The sequence below is a fragment of the Sipha flava genome, unplaced genomic scaffold, assembly GCF_003268045.1.
Source record: "Sipha flava isolate LNK unplaced genomic scaffold, YSA_version1 35a_pilon_pilon, whole genome shotgun sequence".
NCBI classification, from domain to species: domain Eukaryota; kingdom Metazoa; phylum Arthropoda; class Insecta; order Hemiptera; family Aphididae; genus Sipha; species Sipha flava.
The window spans coordinates 98,765-118,937 of NW_020273058.1; positions in this window are offsets into that span (position 1 = coordinate 98,765).

Sequence of the window (20,173 nt, forward strand, 5' to 3'; positions counted from 1 at the left end):
ACGTACGCATTGTTATTACATCTGTATTATACAATTTATTGGTACAGATATACACACGGTTATTTTAGAAAACGTGATTTATTTTGTCCAATTGAGAAAATCGTGTTGTTCTTGTTTTATCGTATTTTACTGTTCGTCACCTCTAGCTGGTGAATATTGGCGTATAGATTTCGCTTCAGTACACATTCGACAAATACGTCATAACACATTATACACACGATACGTTACACGTATAAATTATAACTCAGCCGTTGCATTGATGAAACGTGTTAACACAACGTGGTTTTTTTGTTTGTGGGAAGTTTCATTGAATTCAAGCGGTTTTGGTCGAATTTATAACAGTACTAAATAATCTGTACACACCCGAGTTTTGAAACTCCAATATCGTCAATTTAATCGATTTGGAAATACGTTTTTTATTAAATGAATGTGTCATCGTTAATATCGAGCTTCGGTAATTCAGCTAATGTCAACACTGTAGGTTATTATTTTTGTCCTTCGAAATGTATTTGTAGCAAAAGCTGCATAATCGTGATTTTATCTTCCCGAAACAATATAATATAATCGATTTGAATCTTTAAACGTTTAATCAAAAGGCACAATGATTATGTAATTATTCAGTTTGTATTTTTTGTTCGTAAAATTTTATTTTTAATCACATATTCGTATCATTGTTTTTAGTTAATTTTACTGTATAGTTTGCGAAAAACAAATATACAATTAGTCATGTCACCACTGTGACTACTGTTATAAGGGAACAAAGAAAGACTAAAATATAATCTTTATGAATTCACGTCCGGATTTTACAAAAAGCATTATAGTAATTTGCAAATATGTAGTTTGTGCGCATGTCATTTCTGATGCCAAGCAATGAAGTGAACTATAACGGAATACATGTTAGGTGTACAATAGTTCATACAGTTGGTGATTGGAAAGCGGTATTGGCATCACATTTTCTATCAGTTCATGAAATATCTGCCAAAAATAAAGCACGACAAGAAGAAGAAAAATAATCAAAAATTGCACAAACAATAATGAAATAAAAATAAATTTCTTAAAACAAACTTTTAGAATTACAACCGTATCGAAAATAAGTTAGATGCCGTTAAAAAAACTAACTATATATAAACTAAATTTTTCATATGTGTTTAAAGGTAAATACAATTTTAAATCCATGTAGTTGTCCGGCCTTAATGCTCCTGCAAAAAAAAAGAATAGCTACAAAAATATTGCTTACGAGTTAAGGATGTACCCTGTTTGTTTCTAAATATTTATTGATATAATTGAAAACAAAATCTATAAAATAAGTTGTGATACGTCGTAAAAAACATAGCATACAGTTTTGGTTTATTGATATTAAAGAAGTTACGAGGTTTAAATGAAAAACCACTCGTGCATTCTACGTGATACGTAGGGCACATTTTTCTGATAAAATAAATATAATTAAAAAAATTCTTGTAAATTATTTTTAAAATACAAAAATACTTTTCTATAAAGCATTTGTATTCAATTTTACATCTAAAAATCAGACTACTTGAATCCTTTTTCTTTTTTATATTTACTTCACAAAGTTGAGTTTAAGAGAAAATGAAGAATACAATTGTAATACATGCAGTGCGTTCCTCGTTCCGCTCAAAATCTAAGAGAATAACCGAAGGTTATGAACATATACATATTTACATAAGAGCATATTTTTAAACGTTTACCATCAAAACATTAACCCACTTATTATTAAAATCCATGGTCAATCTATGAAAAAAGAAAATAGTCATATATTTCGATTTTTTATAAAGCGTGGAAAAACTGTTAGTATAATTACAACTCGGGGATATATTTATAAATATTTTATGTTAGTTCCTGAAATTATTTTGTTTGTGTTTAGTTTTACGAACAATATATTATTTAATATTTACGCGTATACCAATTATATTCTCAAGGGTAAGAAAAGTAATAAATTTTCAACACACGATGACGTGCTCTAAAATTCTATAATATTTCGTTCATGAACTTTTAGGCATTCGGCCAGGATTTCCATGTGGTGGTTTCCATAAATCTATCGAATGACCTTCTATCATGAACATCGAGTAATATGTTTTTATCTTGTAAAATTGTTTATCACATGTTCTTTAGATTTTGAGAAAAATGAAAAAAATTACTTACTGATATTTTAATTACTAATCCAACAGTTTTAAGATATTCAAAATATTATATTAGATACTACTTCTTTTCGTATACCGGGATGGTATGAGTGAATTTATTTCGACGCAAAGCAAATTTTCTTTTATAAATAGTACTTATTATAGATGTATCTTATAGTTAAGCATCAGGATTTTATTGTCTGTGGGAATAAAAAAAAAAAAAAACTCTTGTTTTAATCACCCGAAAAATAATCCTATATTAAAAACAATCAACATTGTTAACTCGATTAATGTAAAAAAAAATGTTTAAATATTTAAAACTTTCAAAAGTTCAAAAATATCATGTATAATTTTTATATAAGGATTATTTGTTGAACACATTAAAAGTTATGAGCACAAATGGTATTTAAGATCAAATTTTAGTGGGAAAATTAGAAAAAACAATATAACCATAACATAGCACTACACAAGATATATGGTCCAGGGAGGCAATGCTCTCCCTTAACCCCCGTGGTAACGGGCCTGTATGGTGGATAGTAAGATGGTTTAAAATTTATCATTACAACCTCGAAGGCTGTCAGGTAATTCAATAGATTATTTGAATTGTTACTTGAATTATTTATTAGTCTTATTTTTAGAATTACATAAACGAACTGAAATATCAAGAAAGTATCTCATAATATGTAAACAATATTTCTTGATAAGTATTAAGTAAATACTAAGTATCTTTAAATGTTTAAAACAGATGAGTTTATTACATTTAGTTATTATACATTAGTTTGTACACATTAAAGATATTAAGTAAATACGTATTTTAATTTTATTTTATTTTAAAAGCTCTCAGTAAAAACTATCAGTAGTGTATTGGTACGTATTTGCGGGTATACACCAAATCCAAAAAAGAAAAAAAAATGTTCAAGCGAAGCGAAAAAATTTCTTTAGGAAATAATATTCATATTTTACTATTGAGTATACCCGATAATATATTTACCAATGCACCACTGAGAACTATTGTAGTTCAAAAGTTACAGAGTGATATACAATGGTTTAATAATTAAGTACGACAAAAATGAGTAAACACTTATAAATAGTTTTACAAAAATGTAAAAAAAACTAGCAACAAATTAGCAAGGAAAAATAGTTTAAAAAAATTATTAGAAACTTTATATTAAATGATAGTGTACAGAAATCTAAAGTTTTCATTATGTAATTACACATTTTGCATATAATTTTAGTTTTATTGGCTATTGATAATATGAACTTGTACATTTTTTGAAATTCATAATAATCTATCGTTTTTTCTATTCAGATAGCAGTGGTTTTACAGTGATTTTTTTATTTTTATTTACATCAATCAAATTTGTATACCTTATTAATGATAAAATAATTGTGTTTAATGAAAATATATGTCTTTTTTATAAATTTTATTTTATATTATCGAATATCCAAGTTAATCTCGCATGTCACATAAGTTCACTGAAAATAAATTGAATCAGTATTTACAAAATGTTCATTATTTTTAAAACTTAGGATATATTGAGGATTAGATAAAAGTATGTAATACTTATGTAATATGCCGTATATATACAAGCATATATTTATAAAAAAAAAAAAAAAAATTAAAATAAACAATGAACCATAGAAAGTAGATAGGTAGTTAAAATTACATTTTTGGATCGTGTAAAAACAATAGACCATCACGATAAAGCCTTACGGAAATGTAGTATTTTCAATTCCAGTGTAATTTATTCCTATCACGGTGGTATTTTTTTTATCTTATTTTAGATGTATTTTAATTTTTTTGGTTTTATACTATAAGGCGATAAATTAGAAGAAAAAAATCTTTTCGATTGTAGGTGTCACGTTAAGATTAATTATTCTATTGCTTATAAATATATAATGTGCGATCAAACAAGGGAATATTTTTTGCTAAATATAATTTTATAATTAAATGAAACCGTTAACTTGGATGTCGATTTTGTCATTGATTAACATAAAATTGAACTATAGCTTAGTAACTTACTGCAACTAATTAACTGTAATTAACCGTAACATAGTATAATGAATAGGGTTTTTAGAATCATAATAATTATAAGTAATAGTACGATGTTGGTTGATTATTTTTTCATATATACTTATATAAAAGCTATGTTGTATTCAGAACAGAGAAAAAAATAACCTCTCGTTTACTGAAGTTTAATATTTGTACTCATTCGTGGGCTTATACGTGATAACTTTTGACTAATCTTTGTTAATATATTTTAATTTTAATATGAATATTTTAAACTACGGTTATTTAGTCAACAATAATCAACAATTCGTAAAGGATCGCTTCTTGTTAAGAGGGCACATGTTACATTTTTCGTAAAAATGGTTTTATTTTGGTATTCTGTAATTTGTATATATATGTTTTATTTTTTCACAGTATCGAAATTTGGTATAAATATTGAGTACCATGAAAAATAACACACATACATTTTTTTTTTACATAATCACAATATTTTGAAATGTATGTAGTTTTTTATCATTTCCTAAAAGTTCATCTGTGGAAACATGTGCCCTTTTAACAAAAAGCGATTCATATAATAACTATAATAGCTGTATAACGTAGGTAACCAATATGCAGAAGATAAGTGCATATGTAATGTATATTGTATGCTTAAACATATAATACCAAAAGTAAAATGAAAAATGGGCTTAAAAAAATGACAGTACATAATTAGAATGTAAAAAGTAAAAAAAATTGAAAAAAACTGTATTTTTTGAAAATTATAGTGAGTTACATTAAAATGTCAACTAATGGTAAATAAGTTAAGTTAATTATATTCATGTGTGTTCGAAAAGTTAGTTGATATTTTAACTATTATCATTATTACATGAGATTTCAGATTTTGGTGTTATCTATTCAGTTAAGAATAATTGTTTAATTATAATATAATAACTACATAATAAGGAACAACTAGTTATGCGAGCTATACTAGAAAGTACATTTTTATATAGTTCATTCATATTGCGAGATTTGTAGAGTTTTGTAATTTTTAAGAATATCTAGATGACTAAAGAGTGTAATTATAAAAAAACGTTTTATTTCGAGTAAATAGTTTAATAGCTTAAAAATCTTAATATTAACTATATTCAATTAGAAAAATATACAAGGAAGTAAAATATCAAATAACAGACGAATATTTATTGTACTGATTTGTGTTTTTTTTTTTTTTTTTAATTTAAGTTTTTAAAATATAATAAGCCACGGGTCTGAAAAATTTAAATAATTAAGAAATAAAAAAATTAGAATTACAATTTTGTTTATGAAATGTTTTTTTTTTTTTTTTTAATAAAAATATTTGTTATTTTACGTAGTATCTGTATTTATGTTGCTACATTATAATATCCAACTTAGTTTATATAACAAAGTGAAATTTAATCAGATATTATGTAAAATTTAATTAATTAAAAAAAAAAAATAGTGTCAGTAGGTGGGCCCCGTATGTGGTTCTCTTGCTAGAGAAATATATGCTTGGACTTAATACACATTTTTGATTCATCTTGTGTTTGTATATATATATATATATATATAATTTTCTTCATTATTATTTTATTCTAATTTCAATTTTCTCTTTCTAAATTTTGAAACTATTAAAACTTAAATGAATTCAAAATAAATAACTTGTATGAGTGCACTAGTGCTCTCCGTGGTCCAGTCTAGTATGGTCCTAACATACAAAACTTATTGAACCATCGGTTTGGTCCGGTTCAATAATTTTTAGCAGTAGTGCGGTCCAGTCCTCAGATCAAATACATTATTTTCAGTCCGGTCCGGTCCCAATCATAAAACTTAAAATCTAAATACAGTTATTGTTATGCAATCAAATAAAACGAAAAACAACCTACAACTTTAGGTAAATATTTATTTATTAAGTCGGGTAGTCCGGTCCAGTGTTATACTAAACGCATATATGGTACAGTTTGGCCTAAAACAGACTGAACCTTACAGACCGGTCAATTAACGGTCCAAAATTTTTTTAGATCGAACCGAAAGTCCGGTTCACTGTCTAATTTTTTAAATGTTATTTAATTACTGGTCCTATCCGGTCTAAAAATAATATGAAGCCTTCGGTTTGGCTCAATTTTGGTTTTTGATTAACGTTTAAGAGTGGTCCGGTCCGACTTCGGTCCGTTGGTAAAATTTGAAGTCCGGTCTGGTTCTGAAAATAACGGACCGTGCAGAGCACTAGTATGCACACTTCAATAGGTTACATAAAGATTCATATAAATGGATATTTTTTTTTAAAAAAAAGCCAAAATTATTTACAAATGGAAAAATTAAAATTTAAGATGACCCATAATTTTGAAATTATCCATGCATTTTTTCTGTACAACCGCGTCGTCATCGTTTACCGCATATATACATAAACTGATATGATGTTCATGATTGTTTACCGCAGTGATTCTTTAAGTAAGTGGTACCGTCCCCTTGTGAGCTTTTTTTACTTTTGAATGGGATGTTTTACTAAAGGGGGCATTAAAAGGGGGGGGGAAGGCGATTTAACTAACTGCGCACAATCAAAAACAATAATGTACCAAAATTAATATACAGAATTATGCAGTTATTATGCATAGTATGTACAATGTACATTGTACATACACTACTATAACATTAAATAACGGCCAAATTATATTAATAATCAAATGGTATATAATCGGGAAATTGGTTGAACATGTCTGAAACGAACACGAAAAGAAGAAGATGTCTGAAAAGGGAGATTTAAGACTGATGCTGACATCCATTGAGGCAAATATCTATATTTTATAATTATTTGAAGGTCAATTTTATATTATATTCATCTACTTAATATTTTTGTATATTTAAGAACTTAGTATATAAAAATAAAATATTTTTTTAAGGTTTTATCTTTTAGTTTAATTAAATGGTTGATTATAAACATGAAGCTATATTTTTTTTTAATATGTATTAGGAAGGGAGAGGGTAGATTTTTGAAGATCTAAAAGAGGCGTTGAGTAAAAAAGGTTTAGAATCACTGGTCAATCGGATGGATTAACGTGATACGTCGTCAACACAGATGTATACCGGAAATGGGATTAGAAGAGAACATCAAGCTGGACAGCTGTGTATAGTAATAGAGTGGGAATCGAAGAACAACGATATTTTTGCGTTTTGGAATAATATAGTTATTTGATTAAGTATGTTATGTAATTAACAAATGGACTTCATAGAGTTAAAACTTAAATCAAAATAATTTATAAATTAAAAATAAAAGTAAAATCAAAAATACGGATTGTTTGTATTGAACTGATGAAATTATATTTTTAATATAATGAATCCGTAAGTTTATTATTTATTAAGAAAAATAATTAGTATAAAACTGTTGTTAAACGTACGTAAATTTAGGGAATTTTTGATTTATTTACTGTTGGTTCTGAACAATAACAACATAATATGATTATATACATAGTTTTGTATCTATAGCTTATAATATTTTCAAGGAAAATTAAAAGACACTTATAACTTGTATAACATACACATGTATATTATAATAATCTAAACGTAATAATCCATGGGTATTTATTACATTATGGTTAATAAAAGTTTTTTGTTTAAAAAAAGTGTCTGTTAAGTTTAAGCAATCGAATAAATTTACAAGTTACATATTGTATGTTGGTATTATAGTATAACCTATATGACTACTTATTTACATAAAGTATCGTATATACTCGTAAGTATAGATATAAGTAGAGAAATTTTTATATAAACGTTGCTTTTTTGGAAGGTATCCAATTTTTACTTTTAAGTTATAAGCAAAGCAAATGTTGTATAAACTGTAATTACTTACTGAATTATATGTTTCTGTTGCCAAAAAACAATTGGTTATTTGTCAACATTCTAAGATACATCTGTCAATGACTATATTGATTATATTCGGCATAATCGTTTTAGTATTCGTTGGCAAATGTTATGTGGACAACATCAGAGCTGTTTGTCGTCGATTAAATAAGGATACAACGATATGTATATTAAATTGTAACATTCGAACACGTCAATGGCGTAAGGCTATTTATGAGAAGCAAATAGATAAAACTATATATTTTTCTGGACTAAAAATGAGAATTTGAATTAGTATTCATGGATAATATACCTATAATTGAGCGAGAAAAAATATGCTCGAATTCGCAATTTTTAACAACTGTAGAAAGAAATCGGTATTCTATGAATTAAGCATTGAGACAGTTTAATAAAATGTTTTCAATATGTTTTACGATGGTGACCATTTGTTATCGAAGAGCTTTCAAACTTTGAATTAAAAAAAAAACAGTGAAAATTATTTTTGACAATCTTTAAATAACTCAATTTTTTACATTTCTGATGATGTATTTGACTTTTGTGTAGCCAGTGACAGTTTGTAGATATGGTGAGATATATTTATGCTGTCATGTGTATGTTGTTTATTACTCATAAATAGAGATTATTTATTTTTTTGTGAAAAATAATATAATTATATTAAACATTTTTATCAAACATATGTTTATTTAAAATCTAAAATATTAATATATTTTGAAAAGGTTGTGAGTTTTAAAATTTAATTTAATTTGTAATTTGTAAAAACATAAAAAAAGTGAAATCCGAGTATAAAATAACACATACATTATTTTTAAATCATCTGTTTTAAATATTTAAAGATACATTTTTTTTAAATATTTATTCATAAAAAAAAGAACTAAAAAATATATGAAATCGAATCTTATAATAACCATTCACTTTTTTCCTTTGATTTTTGATATTAAACGTTTTTTTTTCTGCCTTTGATACGTCTCGTGTCCCTTTTATGCTTGCGACGTTCTTACATAGGTTTTTTAATTTGAAATTTTTTGTACCAGTATCTACTGTTTTAACAGAGAAATTCACTTGGGTGGCATCTTCATCCTGCACCCATAAAGTAACTATGATGAAAAAATCCAGCAGATGTGTCAAATGACTCATACCAATAGTAATGAAAAAAAAAGAGAAAAAAAGACCGGCTTTTAACTATTGAGAAATATTCGTTAATTGGTTTACATGATAGTTTTCGTATTTCGTAGATGTACACATGTTTCATTATAATACGCACAGGGTCTACGGTACTCGAATGTACCACTTTTCCGCAGCTTTTGAATATTTTATCGATTTTTTTCTCACTGCAACTTTAGGAATGTAAAACGAATATTTAGATTACACTCTACGATCAACTGACACGGCGGATTCAATTGGTTGATATCACGTGATATTAAATATTCGAAAATTCATTTATCTTTGAAATTAAAATTTTTTTCTCGTACCATTTTTGATGGCGGATTGTATTTTTTTTTTTTTTTGTAAATTTTTTTGATTTTTCTCGAACGTTGTAAAAATAATTTTCAACGGGGAAAAATAATCCTTTTGGTTTTTCTAATGAACCTGTGTATGAGAAATAGGCGTCAGCGCGAACTCTTTCTGTATTGTTGCCCGTGCAGCAACAACGCATCCACCGAATCCTGTTGGATTTCAATCGGACAAGAAACAAAAAAAATCCGCATGCAAATCGCTCGTTATCGTCGACGATCGATCACCCCCGCGGGGAAAGATGATTAACATATAAACGCTTTCCGACGAGGCGCGCGCGCGTGTCGTCGTCCCGGACGCCCCGACACGGCCATCCCGATAGCTGAGAGTACAAAGGGTTACAATGACGCGTATTAACATATTGCCAATTCAATTACGATCAATCACGTCGGTTGGCTGCGAACGTCTCATCGAACACACGTACCATACACCCGTCTCCGTTGCGGGTTCCGATAATTCTATCCGGGTCGCGTCCACGGCGTTAATCCCGTCCGCAACGATTCCGACGCATCAGATCGGTCGGACGAAACATCAAACGAACGGACCTCATCGAAACGTTGGTCGCGTCGGAGATCGACTTGCGATCGCCTGAAAACGAAACAAAACGAATTCCAAAAATAACTTTGCATCGCAACCGCAACACGTGCAGACGGTATCAATCACTCCTCGACGCACCTCATGCTACCGTAGTTGTTTGTATTTTGATCTCGGCTTGACCCGTATACGCACGACAGGCAACACATAGGTACTTCTATATCACGTACGCACGGGAGTCGTTTTTCAAATTACACCAATCATCTTACGGTTTTTTTTTTTTTTTTTTATTCGTTATCATTCATATTTATACAAGCACATTGGACGAAAACTGCGACAGCAATCGAAACGTTTTCTATTACTTGATAAATATTTCATACGAAAAATGTAAACATTCACGTGCACATTCGATACGTACATAGTGCACTACAAAAATATTGAGTTACCTACACGATTTGTTCGGAATAAGCTCTACCTTATTACTGCTTACACACGTTTTACTTATTGAACTATTGTTTTGTTTAACAGACTTTAAGTTTCAAATTCGGCAATATTTTAATATTAACTTTAACCGTACCAAAACCGCAAGACATCCAGGCTTCCAATGTCTTTTCAATAATAAGTCGATTTATTATTTTATTTGTGTGTTATACTTTTTATCGTTTGAGTAAATAATTATATTGAATTCGAACTTTTAAAAATATTTGATTATTGTTATAGTTTTGAAAAGCATACGATATCCGGAACTTCATTGGTGGCTTTATTGAAAATCTGAAATAAGATGTCTAATTAAGTTCTGAAAGGTCCTCGTTTGATCAAGACAAATGTTATTGTTGTTATTCATTATTATAATTATGGTTATATTGATAACGACTTTAATTTGAGGGAATGTCAACCACTATCCTTTATTTAACGTTAGTAGTTATATAAGTTATAACATGTAATTAAATTAACTAAGAATAATAACTATTCATAGTCTTGTTAGGATGTAATTAGTAACTCAATATTGTGAAACTATTAGAAATGTCAATAGTTTAATTATGTAATATAAACTATAAGGCAAAGTGGTAGGAAACTATAAATAATACTATACTGATTAAGTTTTATTTGTAAAACAGGCTTATGTACGATGAATAAAATAGTGTGATTAAAATATTTAACGGTTAACTATTAAAGATTTCTTTAAAAATAAACTGTTCTTTTTAATTTCACGTAAGGATTCGGGAAAAATATAATAAATGGTTTTTGGAATATTTTTAAAGTAAAACGCAGAAGAACATAAATCATTAAACATAATTGTTGTTCTATACAAACGTACACCATATACAAAATATTTAAAAAAATGAAATAAAAATGAATTATTCTCGTTGATAACTACTACGTAAAAATTTTTAGATGACGCTGTATTTATTTGTTATTATTTATTTGTAAGTAAATATAAAATGGGAGAAACATAATAATTACTTAAAAAATAATCTATAACAAGACTGAGCAAAATTCACGTATTATTTCTAACAATAATTTAGTGTATTTTGATAAGCGAAAAGTGCATTTTAATAACAGTTTTATTAATCAAGATGATTTCGCGTTATTTTTATAATAAAATGGCTAACCATTATAATTATATGTGATGATACATGTTTTGGACTAATTTAAATGAAATTTGGCTGTTAATTATAAAAACATTGTTTAGCGATTTATATATACATATATACTTATGAATACACATGTTTAAAACATAAAACTTTGTTCTTTATTTTTGAGTTTGATGAATCGATGATAGGATGCAAATAAAAACAAACAATGTTTGATAACGTTTTATAAAGTAAGCTAAAATTTCCCGAACAGTGGCGATGAAAATCACTTAGAATATTGTAATTCAGTAGAAAAATAATGGGTGTGTATAATGTTAACCGAAGTATAACTTCTAGATTGTGCAATCAAAAGTAGTTCATCTTACGTATGTATTACACACATTTTTACACGGAAATGAGAACAATTAATTTTTATTACTAAACAAATAAATATCCTTATGCTTACGGTCAGTTATTATTTTTATTAATAATAATATAATTATTCCTACGGAATAAAAATTGTAAGATATGTATTTTATTTACCAAAATATGCAAAAATATGCATTTAAATTTTTATAAGATAAATACAAAAATATTGTTACAGAAAAAAATATTTATTTATTGAAATATATCAGTGGTTGGCTGTTTATCATAATATAATATAACTGAAAAACAAAATGAAATAGAATTTATATTTGACAAAAAAATCAAGTTTTATACTTAAATCAGCAGGCATAGAATTAAATATGAAGTATAGTATAAAACATTCATTTTTCACATTCTTACAATCGAAATATGCAATATTATTCATTTTATTCAATATATGCAATAATATTCATTTTACCCAAAATATGCAAAAACATGCAAAATAAAAACACTATCATTTATCTCGTCATGGGGTGATTCGTGGACATTACTGACAAAATCAATCAAAAAAAACATGCTGTTGCATACAAATCCTAGCTCTGAAAATTACGTATAGTTTTGATATAATTAACGACATAATATATTAACGAAAACGATGATGACCAGATAAAAGTAATTTGTATAATTACTGTAACAAATAATTTTTAAAAATAGTGAACAGCATTATTCAGAAAACGATGTGTGCATGTTTATGTAAACATAAAATATCATATTAAATTTTACCGCTCGTTTACACGATCAAATTATTGATAGTAATATTAATGTTTGATTTAAGTTTCAGTCTTCGTTGTTTAATGATTTCCAATCCGTGTTTTCTTTAAAGACACTTGAATGTATGCTGTACAAGTAAAACAACATGAACGCAAGTTCTTAATTAAATATTTCGTTTAAAACGTATACACAATAAAAATACAAATATTTCACTGTAAAACTGTGCACTTGTTTTATTTTGAAAAAATCTCTTGTATTAACGTAAGTTTTAACTCGTAAAACTGATTCAATTAATTTATCACACAATTAAAAATCCGACACGTATGATGAATTTATTCAACAGATATTATTCAACTTACGTCCAACGTTTTCAATACAGGGGTCAAGACATCTGCGCACGTTAATCACCTCACTGTTGTAAATGAAATGTGATATATTGTTTAATATCATTATTATTATTGTTATTATTACACGCGTGTTGCGATCGCGAACCGAGAAGTTTCTATGTTACCAAAAGTGTTAATTTCGATTTTCTCAACTCGTGTAATGTGTCCTATTTTAGGGTAGCGCATTATAGGTTTTGTCAGTGAGCTATAAAACTAAAAATACCAATTACAGGGGTCAATGGGTTTTAAGAATCACTCCTTGTCCTATTTGCAGTAATGAAAAAAAGATATATATGGGTGTTTGAACAATTTTTCCACCGTCTCCATTGAAACATTATAATATAAACATTATAAACAAATATAAACATTATATTGTTAAACGCATATTTTAATCGTCCAGATTCAAAATGTGACCTATTAATTTTCAATCAATAACAAAATTTAATTAATTTTATAGCAATTCGTAAGCGTAATAGCTAGGATTATTGTCTTGCAGTAATATTGATTATACAGTTGCTTGTACAGTTAACTACTGTATTATCACGTGATATATTTATTTGGGTAGATTTTGTTGGTTAGGAATTATTATTAAGGTATTATTTCATTTAATTAATTGACTTATTCTATTCAACTGCACTACCATAATTCACAACGCACTTATTATACATGTCTAAAACGTTCGATAATCTTTCACAATAAATAAAAAAACAAAACTAAAAAATTTTAAAATTGAACGCATGTATCGCATATATCGAGAGTAATCTGATAACTTTTTAATTGGGAATGTAGAGATTCGTCAGACATTTTTAATATTAATATTATACCGGAACGATTTATCGTATATGTTGAAAATATAGAAAACCTTTTTAGCTACGTTATTATATTCCATCCATCACTTATTAATTCGTATAATATAATATTATTTTAAACGTAATATGTTTTTCGATTAATTTTTAAACATTTTACATTGAAATTTTAAAATTATTTACATATGATTAATATGTACACCAGCATTCTTATAATTCCATCTTTGTCCACACAACGTACAACGTATACATAAAGTATATTCATTTTTCAAACAGTTTGATAAATAACTTTTCGTCGTTTTGCATTTATTCTCTTTTTTTCGCGAACTTATATTTTTCAATTTAATTTCCCTGTAAAACGTGAAATATACATCTATTAACACAATTTTTTATTATATTTATTACTCTCATATCTCACGTTTCGTTATTATATCTATAGATCTTACAGGTTAGATATCTTGTTGACAAAAATTCAAAAATTATTATTAGCGTACGCATTTTAATATAAGCGGATATTTATCACCACGCCTGCATCATTTTATTTAGTTAATTTCGAAAACTTAGTAAACTTTAACGTTTTAATTAATGTTCCATTCTTAACTCTATAATTCATATTTAGTCGACTAAATATTTAAATTTTCTTTTAAAAAATAAAAATTAAACAATAATCCGGTTTTTTTCGTCCAAACGCTTACTTTTTACGATTACTTTGCTGGTTTGTTACACGTGCAGAATACCTTTCACGTTCCAGATTAATTAAACGTTTACATAATATTATTAATTAATTAAGAGAAAATTTGTATTGATTTTAATATGCACATATTAATATAGCTGTGATAATTTTTGTTACCAGCAAAAAAAAATAATAATTAATAATGGGGCTTGGTTCCAATGAAATTAGAATTTATGAACAGGGCTTACTACTCTATTTATAAGACAAAATATGTATAGTTCAAGTGTATTAACTATGATAATTTATAGTTGTTATATTATGATAATATATTCAAAATTCGTGTTTACACAATTCGATAAAGTTCTAGTCACCGTGGAATAGTGTGTGCTTGCGTATATTTAATCGCTTGTGAAATAATTGGAATATTATAACATTGATATCATAATTAGTTAAAAGTTCCACTTTTTTTTTTTTTATGTTGTTAAACTATTTCAATAACGATAATAAGATTTTTGGTTTTCAACAATCATTATATATAACTATTTTATTTTTTTAAATTCATATCTCAAACAAAATTATTAATTTTACGCATAGAATTATGTGGTTGCCATGTGATCGTTGGTGTGGTAAACGAAAAGGGATAGTTAATTAATTTTACATTTAAAATGTTTACAAAGTAATGAATGTCGGAAAAAGTAATTTGAAAATTATAAAAAGTGAGAACTATGGGCTTAGAACAGGTTAATGCAAATAATGCGAAACAGTAACTTTATTTAATAATGTTACTTTATTTTTATTTATTTCAACTAATAATCGTCATGTTTTTTTTTATTTATTTAAGTTAAACAATATTACTCAACGTCAGCTCTCGTATTTCACATGTAATTTAAGTACTGTAATATTGTCATCCCTTAAGCTGTACACCAAGCTTAACGCCGAGCGTACATTTTCTACTCGATGTGCGCTCATACACCGGACGAAGGGGGGAGGAGGATAGTGTTTTTGTAACAAACTAGTACAGCGCACTAACCGACCATTCATATCATATTACGGTGAATTAAGGAAATAAGTTTCTCCGTCGGAGGGGAAAAGGATTCGGATGATATCGTCAGATTCGTGTCCATAGTAAACCGAACGGATGGAAAGCTTACGTTTTACGTTCGGGTCAGGGCCGGTCTGTTATATTGCTCGAGCCGCAAACATTACTCTTGTGCGCGCCGATAGGTTAACGTATTACACGGTATAACTCATGTATTTCGGTGAACCACCGCGCACGGCAAACTGAATTTTATACCAGAGAAAAAACTCGTACGCTCGATTAAGTTCTATCCACTCGTACCTCCACGTACGCTAAAATCCATAGAATCCGAGCGCGGGAGTAATAATGACAACGTGAAACGGTTGACTTTGGGAAATAAAAACGTGTACAAATAAAATCTATATCATCGACTGGGTATTGGCGCATGTTGACATAGTGTTTCGAGATTATTGGTCAACAGCGACCCGTCCTAGTCCGGTCGGTTAGATTTCGGTTTTATTTTTTCCGCAAGTTTTCACGTTTACTTGATTGGATACAACCGAAATGAGATGTAAGTTTTCGTCATCGGAGACGTTTAGAGCGAGACACTACGCGTAAGATACGCGTGCAACAACAAATCGTTAGTGAATTTATTACGCAAAATTATGCGTTGCGCACGTGTTACGCACGATGCGCACCGTGGTCGTTTTTAATTAACAGTATCCGCGTTCGAATGGACTTTAATAATTCCGTAAGCAGGCCGAGATTCCCATCGTAAAACAAACGACGTGCAGTCATCGTGTAAAAATTTGAGGCTGGCCAAGTTAATGATATTTTTTGACTAGGTTATGTTAATTGAGTTTATGTTCGATTAAGTCACAATTAAATTAGTTCAAATGAGAATTACATAAATTAAGTTAAAAATTTAGTTAAAAAATATCGTTAACTTAACTTCGATAAATACCTATTTTTAGTTATTTACAGATAAAAATGTACATTAAGCACTGATGTAAGTGATATATATATATATATATATTAACAATTTACAACAGATCTTAGTTAACATTAATGATAATAAAAAAGCAGAAAAATATTATTTAAGAATATTTTTTACCGAACTCTATTAAGAGTAGAAAAATATACAATTCTTTATTGGAATTGTTTTTGAGCACACAAATATCAAATTTACGGTGATTTATGAGTATTATATTTTTTCATACAAATCATACATAATAAATATAATTTAAAAAAAAATGATTCTTTTTAATGTTCAATTACTGCAGCTGAAAGTTTAACTATAAAATTATTCAGATAAATACAATACGATGGACACCTTAATAAAAAAATCTATTAAATCTCAATAAAAGAGTGATCTCAAAATTTTAATCAGCTTTTGAATTTCTTCTTATATCCAATAATATTTAATAATATCATTGATTACAGAATAATTTTAATAATAATTGTATTCTCTAATCAATAATAATATGTACCTATTCATGTAATATAGATTTACGGCCACTTTTCATGACAATGGTAATATATATTTATTTATATTTTTCTGAACTCCATAAACTGATTATCGAATATAGTATTTTACAAAAATATTTTTATGGTCTTGAATATTAAAATTGACCTAATTGTGATAAATGAAAAAATGATACGTTAATTTCAAGTTAATCTGAAAGCAAATGAGTTAATTTATCAGTAATGAAATAATTGATGTTAATAATTTAAATTAACTTAAGTTTTAACTTATTAACTTTTTAATGCCCAGGCTTGTAAAAATGTACCTGGAAACGGAGCGCTTCAGCAGTTAATGCTGTTTGTCCAAAGGCCTGTTGCGTTGTCTGCGCAGACCTCAGAGTCGCTAACTAGGATATTGTACAGTCTTAACCAGTGTTGTGTTTAGATAAAAAAAAATTATCTAGATATAGATAACATATCTTGATTTAAAATTATCTAGATATAGATAGATACTGAAGAAATTGAATTTATCTAAATATAGATGGATAAAATAATTTTTATCTAGATATTTATATAAGGTATCTACGTTTTCATCCGTTTGTAGGCGAACTTTTTTGGTCTTGGGTAATGATTGTATTATGTAACCATCCACTTCAAAATATAAAATATTTCACCAGTAAAATAAAATTGAAAGTCGTAGATAAAATAATGAAAAATATGAAGGCGGTCTGACGATAAATACTGTACTGTACGCAGTACAGTACAAGTTTTTAATAAATAACGTACGTTTCATGTCTAAATTAGACAGTCTAATATTTATTTTGTTGTACAGTAATATTATGTAGATACATCAAAGTACGAATTCATAGAATTGGGGTTCGGTAATGACAAAAATAATTAGAGCACATGATTACATGAAAAATGGACATAATTTATATATAAATATTGAATTTAAGGCGGTCGAATGATAACGTAGAACGATCAGTTTCTGTGTAGGTACAGCGTAATGCTTATTGTAATATTGCTATTTTCTTATCGACAATTATTTCTGTATTTTAGTATTTATAAACCATCTACGGCGCAGCTGTAATAATAACCAGTTTAGACCTATGGTGCGTTATCTTTGGTTCTAATATTCTTGTAAATGCTATTTCGGCGTTCGTAATACCACAGAACGATAGTAATACGGGCATGAGACTTCCCTGCATGGGCCATACTATGAAATTATAAATAATTCTCACTCCTATGCATATTATGTAGGTAATATATGTCTATATACATTATAAATTGTCATTAGATACAGATTTTGTGAAATATCTAGATAAATTTATCTAGATGGCTATGATTTTTATCTAGGTGAAAATTAGAAGTCAATTTTATTTTTTATCTAGATAAGATAATGATATGAAGTTTTTATCTAGATAACATATCTATATAAATTTTTTAAAGCACAACACTTTTCTCAACAGGAACGGTTGTCGAGTTGCGTTGAGATTTGTTTTCTATTTGTTTTTTCGAAAAATTCGAAATCTTTACTCTCCGGGTAGTGAAAAAAACGTACAAAATGAAAACCGAACCGAAGTAACAATTGTTCCAGACGTTAATTATTAGTACTCGTCCTCGTGGGGACATACTACACTAGAGCTGTACATGTTAACGGCATACGACGTTGAGGTGTGATGCCGTGAACGAGCTTTGAGTACATTTTTGATGCTTGGTACGAATTGCTCAAGTCAAAAATATCTAGTTTTCGTGTGAACCAATTTAGAGTTTGAAAAATGTACTACGATATGAACGTACCACGATAATACCACAGCATTTATGAGATAACCATTTTCAATATGACTTAGAGTGTTGTGCACCGAAACAAATATATATTTTTCCCCGCATTTTTCGACGTACGAAATCATAAATAACCGTTTTCGTTTCAAATCATACCGAGCATCGAAGATATAATGTATACCGTATACGTATTTATTTGGGTGCGTCACAACACTAGCCCGGAGACCACTGTTGCGGGCGCGCAAGTTTTACTTGTGTAGTCGACTATGTGACGGGACCGCGAGTGCGCACAACCTAGACAGAATCGGTTTCGATCAAAACAATTGGCTGATTACTGTGTTACTGATAATATCCGTTGCCGGTGGCCAAAACGAATCGATACTTAATAAGTTGATAAGTCGAAGTTCTCGCGCGGCATTCACCAAAATCACATGTGTCACAGCAAGCAAGAGCATCCTTATCATTACAACTCCTACACGTTCCTATTACCATTGATAATAAACACTATACAGCAGGGGTATCACTTCAACTTTTGAAAGGGTGGGGCAACTGATTAAATTTGCCGACTTCATAATATTTATAAAATTATGATTACCTATACATTTAAATATTTAATATTTATGGACGATAGACTATCAATAAAATATTTTTTCGGAAAAAAACATGTAAGGATTAGTAATGAATAATGATGTCATAATGATAAACAAGGAACATTAAACGTTTCAATTTACCCAATTAAATAATAACATTAACAGGTAAAGCTCCAAGACAAAAAATTCAGTTTTGAATATAGTGCCACGTAGGGTTTACTGACCCTTCGATGTGACTTGTAAATAGCGCCAAGTAGGGTCAGTGGCGTATTTAGGAATTTTTCATGGGGAGGGTCCAGATAATTTTCAGAATACAAAGCCGTGGGGGGCTTTGCCCCCCATACCCCCCCCCAATTACTCTTTATTGCATAAATATACCATATTTATAATACAATTTACAATTTAGTTGTAACTTTGTCATTTTTGTTCACATTTTCATTCTTTATATATTTAAATATCAAATACCGCCAAGCAAATTTCATAAGGCACCCAGTAGCATAAATACCATAGTCCATCCAAATTCCACATATTATATAGTATACAATATAAAACATAAGTAGAAGCATTTAGCAAAATATACAACTATGGTCTATGAGGAAAGCAAGCTTAACAACTATAGATTTCAATTATATAATCAAGATAATAATAAATTCAGATTTTAAACAGTAACATACCTGAGAATTTAATTTCTCATTC